At 51.7% G+C, this 6,363-nt stretch overlaps 1 pseudogene; it reads right to left on the bottom strand.

Annotated features, from left to right (window-relative positions):
* Window positions 1–3,577: 3,577 nt before the first annotated feature.
* LOC100579924 lies at window positions 3,578–6,363 on the bottom strand (annotated as a pseudogene).

Below are 6,363 nucleotides of genomic sequence, written 5' to 3'. Positions count from 1 at the left end.
AGGCTGCTGTTCACTCACTCTGGGGGCTGGAGGTCCCACCATGATAACACCACATTGCCTCACAGAGGCCCCTGCTTTTCTGTCCTTGGTAGACCTCAGGGTAGGTGGTGCCAGGGATCATAAAGAACTTAACCAACTGGAGAAGAAAACAGGCAAGGAAGGAAGTGTGAATGAGGAAGAAGAGATGAGGCAACAGGGGTGGGAGACATGGTGATAAAGCCAGGGGGACAGTGTGGTGGCAACTGACAGGAGAGGAGAAGGGGGCCCATGCTCATGGTCCCCTCATTCCTGAACAACATGAGGGGTGCAGGGAGGGCGAGCCCTCAGTGAGTGAATGCAGCAGTTCAAAGAGACAAAAATAATAAATGTTCTCCTAGGACACCAGGTTTTTAGAGAGGCCACTGTGAGACCTCTGAATGCCGGATGCCCAATAGTGCTGAGTGGGTAAGTGACAAGAAGCCTGCACCCCCCAGCCCTGTGCACCATCTGAGACCGAGGAGCCTGGGTCATCAGTACTAGGCTAGAGGAAAGGGCTTCCAAATGGCTCAGGAAGATGAGTGGGCATTTCACTCCCCCTCTGGGACCAGATGACCACACCTCCCCTGAGGAATCCCTTACTCAAAATAATTGAACATAATAATGGTGCTTAAATATAAGCTGGCTCATCTGATCACCCCGACACTGACCCCAGGACACCCCCCTCAAGGTGGCTCCAGTTCCTCATCATCTAGACTTTTCTTCCTGCCCTCCCACATTCCCTGAGCCCGGCTAGAGGCCTGCTTGTCCCCTCTGCTGCCCACTCCAAAGAGAATAAGAAACCAAGAGCATGGGCTCACCATAGGTCGAGGAAGGAGGTTTGGCGACACTTCCTTTGATTTGGAAAATTCCTCTACTAGCAAATCTGCTTCCACATGGCAAAAATCAGAAGTGCTGGGCCAGTAGCCAGGCACACAGCTGCAGAAGCTACCTGGACCTGCCTCATGGGCTGAAGGGAAGGGCTGCCCACAGGCAAGCCACTTCTAGAGCGAGTCCAGAGAGATCAGGGAGAGTCTGGGATCCAATCAGGGATGACCCTTCTTTCAGTTGGGTCTGGTGGGTTTTCAAAACCCAGTCTTTCCACTGGGGCCATACCAAAGCTCCCCGGGAGGTCAGGCCTCCCAGTCCCACCAGAGCCCCCCGTGAAGCTGTCATTTTCTCTCAAGTTGCATACACTGGCCAGGTAAAGGCAGCTTCTACTCACTGGGCAAGTGGCCAGCTCACCTTCAGATTTGCCAAAGAAATCTGGGTCCTGCCCCATACTTGCTGGCTTGGCAGGCTTTTCAAAAAGCAGGTATCTCTGGAGCTGTTTTGTGGACACCAGGAGCATTACTTGACAAGCCCTGTGCTAGCCCCAGGGTACCCTGTGCACCTGGGTAAGGCTGGAACACATTGGGGACAGGGACCCAACATGCCCACTCTTGAACAGCGTGGGACCTGGGGAAATCACCAGCTGTTTGCTGTCCTGCCATTGCTGTTCTACACATCCCTGGAGACTATGAGCATCGGTTATGGTGTGGTGGCGCCTGGTCAGGACCAGAAATGTCCATTTTTGATCTGGAAGCAGCAGACACCCAAGGCTTAGGGTAGACGTGGGGGCTCCATACCATTCCCAGTGCCAACTTCCCATGATGGAAACAGGAAGGAATGTCTGGCAACCCACCAAGGGTCAGATGCCACATCAGCCCAAGCAGAAGCTGCCTGACACTGGCTGTTCCAATGACAGTAGGACATCCTTGGGAAGGTGGAGCCATTTGTGAGAGCTCAGGATGGGTGTCCTGGAAGTGCCACTTAAAGGCGACTGAGGCTCTCAAATGCCTGTGTTAGAGCTGCAGCTCTCCATGTGGGCTGCAGTGCAGTCACCTGTGGAGGTTTAGGACAGGCCCAGGGCTCAGCTTCCCGGACCAGTGCCTTGAGAACTTTCACAGCAGGGATAGCTGGCTTGGAAAGGCATGCCTGGGAGACCATGTGACACTGCCTGGCTGGGTCCTGGGCTGACAGAGGTGAGCGTGGAACTCGTGGTGACTTGGTAATGCTGTGAATTATGTACGTGTGGCAGGAAGGTGCCACAATGCCAAGGCCCCAAGTCTTGGAAATTCCATGAGGTCCGCATGAGGTTGAACTAAACACCAAGTGCAGTCCTTAAAGGAAAAATAAAATAAATACCCACATAAGGGACTCTTTGTAACTGAGTCTGGAAGAGAGGGCTGCCTGGTCCACTCCAGGAGAATTTGCCTAAAATAAGTTTGCTCCCTTTTGCATTCTCTTTGCTTGTTCTAAACATCACCTCCCCCCATTCCCTTAATTTGCATCATTCTGGGCTCCTTACTCTTGTTGCATCCTTTTTTTACATTTTAAGGATGTCTGGATTCGATTTACTTAAGAGCATATATGGCTTAATTTTGTGTTTCTGGTAATTATCTATTACATTTCCCGCATTTTATTAAATGACACGTTTTCCTCATATCTACTTCTAATAAGTTAAAGATTTTGTATCCAGTTTATCTAAAACTCCTTGATTAAAATGAGTTTAATTCTAGCAATACATACATGCTTATCTCTGCGTTGTTTTATAATTTGATGATAAATATTTGTCCCCAATATATGACTGTATGGATAATACTTTTTAAAAAGATACAATAAAATATGCTATCTCTTTCTCACTTGATCATGTGGCTGAATGAGTCAATCCCTCCATCAAATAGAAATATCTGCCATCACTTAATCTAACTAATAAAAACATCCATTGTGCACGTGCACCCACAATGAGAAGAAAAGACCAAAACAAACAGCCAAAAAGGAGAGAATCCCATGATTTCTGTGTAAACTCCTACAGATATCATAAATATTTATTTGCTAGAAACAGTATTTTAAATAAAAGGTCTTCAGGCAAGTGTATTAAAACTGCCTTGGATACAAGGGGCCCTATCACTTGTAAAACTTGGCAAATTGGATAACAATTAAAAATACAAAATTACACAGAAAATACCCTTTAATAAATTGAGGTTTTTTGGATTGAGACGGAGTTTGGCTCTTGTTGCCCAGGCCAGAGTGCAATGGCGCGATCTTGGCTCCCTGCCACCTCTGCCTCCGAGTTCAAGCGATTCTCCTGCCTCAGCCTCACGAGTAGCTTGGATTACAGTCATGTGCCACCATGCTCGGCTAATTTTGTATTTTTAGTAGAGACGGGGTTTCTCCATGTTGGTCAGGCTTCTCTCAGACTCCCAACCTCAGGTGATCTGCCATCCTTGGCCTCCCAAAGAGCTGGGATCACAGGCGTGAGCCACCGCGCCCGGCCTCATAAATTGATCTTTAAACAAATCTTAATTGAGGTTCTCTAAAGGGAGCCTTTTAGGCAACATGCCCGCTACGTGTACTGATGGCTAGAGTGGCTGGTGTCAGGCGAATCGATGGGGGTCCCCCAGACCCTTCCTGGGAGCATCCTAGAAAGACAGCGTGAAAACGCGCGCGGCCTGGTGGTCCCGGGAGCCTCCATGGTGCCCAGTCCCGCCGCCTCACCCTGTCCTCTAACCCTGTGTCAAGCGCCCGCAGATTCTCACGTCCTCTTCTTCCAGGGCATTGGGCGCTCCTCCTGCACCTTGGCCTGGCGCTTCTTCTTGGCCTCCTCAGCCTCTGGTTTCTCCTCCTTGGCCACCTTGTAAGGCCACTTGGGTATCCGCAGGTGGCCACTGAACTTGGTGCTGCCCTTCTGCGCCGGCCTCTGGGGCTGGAAGGTGGGCGCGGGTGCCTTGCTGAGGCGGACCCTGGGTACCATGCCCCGCCGCAAGCTGCTCCCCCGCTGGCGCTGCAGGGGTAGGAGGCTGGCTTTCCGCGGGGCGGGGTCGGCAGAGATCCAGGACCCCGGCAGCAGGGCAGGTGGGAGGCCGGCTCTTGGGGAGCCCTCCCGGGAGCACGCGGCCACTGGTCAGGGCCGCTTGTGCTGCTCTGTGCCCTCTGCTTCACCTGCCTCCTGCGCCTGCCTCACCATCCCCCGCCGCGCCGCCAGAATTTCCTGAGCCTCCAGGATTTCCTGCACTGCCAGCCACCTCTTCCCCACGCACAGGGAGCACTCGGGGCACACAGTCTGGCACGCGAGGGCCACGGCGGGGCTGTTAGAGGCTGGTGGTCATCCTGACCATGTGGTCCAGGGCGCCCCGGTCCTCCGGGCCTCGCACGGAGCGCGGCGTCAGCGCGGACAGCTCACAGTCCCTCAGCGTCTGCAGGCTCCAGCCATGGAGCAGAGGCAACTCAAGCTGGTAATTTTCCCCCAACCGCTCCTGGCAGGGGCGCTCCAGGAGCCTCTACATGAGGCAGATGTGTAAGTGGCCACTCTGGCGACATCCGACGGCGGGGGCCCTCGCGTGGACACCTGCCCCTGCTAGCTCAGAGCTCTGATGCAATCGGTTCGACCCTTCATGTTGGCTTTCAACCCTAACACGTCCGTCCTTCAAGGTCAAGACCCAGGACATAGTTCAACAAGTAGTTGGTGATGATAGCGTGCCCTGACTGGGCCAGAACAGCCTCTTTAGTAAAACAGCGCAGGAAAGTCATGAAACAGATCCTCAGCTCCTTTCTTCATTTTCACTTTAATTCGGTGATGCCCCTTGTCCATCTGATGACATCTCTCCTGGGGTCTGGGACTCTGCTGGTCTTCAATGCCTACTCAGAAGGGTTCCTGGCCATCATCAGCCATGAAAACCTCAAAGCCCTCTGTCTTCAACGTGGGATCCCTGGGCCAGCGGCATCAGCCTCACCAGGAAATCTGTTCTTCTACTCATTCTTGGGCCCCAACCCAGGCCTATTCAAAGAAAGACTCCAGGGGCAGGGCCTGGCAGTCTGCGTTTCCACGAAATCTGTGTTAAAGCTCAAATGAACCAGCCCAGGTGATGCTGAGGCAGGAAGCACAAGGCTGAGAGCCAGTATCTAAGGCAACTGTGCCCATGGGGCCAGGGGCAGCTCCTGCCTGTGCAGCTAAGATCAGGGTTGCGTTCCCTTCCCTGTCCTGTCAGTTGACGTCAATTTGGGAGCACTCAGCTAAGGCCACCACGGTATATCCACAAAGCCGTTGTAGCAGGCGACATTAAGGCCAGTCTAGCCATTGTGGTCAGTCTCCTGCGCCTTCTCAACGCTCAGCCCCCGCTGCACCAGAGTCTGCAGCAGCCCCACTGCTCCAGGACGCCCTCCTCCACGACGCTGTCCACACCCTGGACGCCGTGCTCCTCCTGGTCCTCGAAAGGGTAGAAAGAGTCATCCCAGGCGATGCTGCGGGTGTCGGGCAGACTGGAGAAATCCTGGAACTCTTTGTAGTCAGCGCGGTCCTCCTAGACCTGTGTTCCTAGGAGTGAGGACAGCGGTGGCGGGGTCATGCAGCGCGCCCCGCCACCCTGCGGCCGGGTCCAAGCCAGCAGCACCACACCGGTGGCCAGAGGCGTGGGCGGGGGGTCGGAGGCTCTGTCCGGGAAAGCCTGGTTGGCGCTAAGGTCCCTGCTTCTTGCTTCTGTGTCCCCAGGGAAGCCCTAGCTCCGCCCCCAGCCCGGCGGAAACCTGGCTTCTTTTACATTATTGTTTGTTTTTTTTTTAAGTTTTTAGGACATTGATAAAATCAGTTTCTGATTTTTGAGATAAAAAATTAAATAATTTTCAACTTTACCCTTTTTTAAATGTTTCACTATTTTAATGCTTTTATTTTTGTGTATTTTAATTATTGTAATTTATATCTTCAATTATTATGGAAGAATTTTAGAAAAGTCTTTTCACATAATGAAGACTAATTAATTAACTATTATTTATTCTCTCCTCTATCTCAAATACGTACTTTAACCTTTTAGAACACTTTGTTTTGAGACTGTTTTTACTTATGTGACATTTTAACTATTATTCTTCACTCTTCTAGTGAAATTTTTTTTTTTTTTTTTGAGACGGGGTCTCGGTCTGTCGCCGAGGCTGGAGTGCAGTGGCACAATCTCGGCTCACTGCAAGCTCCGCCTCCCGGGTTCACGCCATTCTCCTGCCTCAGCCTCTCCAAGTAGCTGGGACTACAGGCGTCCGCCACCACGCCCGGCTAATTTTTTGTATTTTTAGTAGAGACGGGGTTTCACTGTGGTCTCGATCTCCTGACCTTGTGATCCGCCCGCCTCGGCCTTCCAAGTGCTGGGATTACAAGCGTGAGCCACCATGCACGGCCTCTAGTGAATTTTTAATGTCATTGAAAGGGTACATCTTTCTATACTGAGAATTAAACATAGTTCTCAACAATATTCTCGAATATTAGGAATTTCACCTTCCAATGGCATGTTCAGTATGTTCTCCTTCCCGTCTAATGCACAT

Source organism: Nomascus leucogenys, chromosome 15 (genome assembly GCF_006542625.1).
Source record: "Nomascus leucogenys isolate Asia chromosome 15, Asia_NLE_v1, whole genome shotgun sequence".
In the NCBI taxonomy this organism is placed as follows: Eukaryota; Metazoa; Chordata; class Mammalia; order Primates; family Hylobatidae; genus Nomascus; species Nomascus leucogenys.
This window is presented reverse-complemented; position numbering and strand designations above follow the sequence as displayed.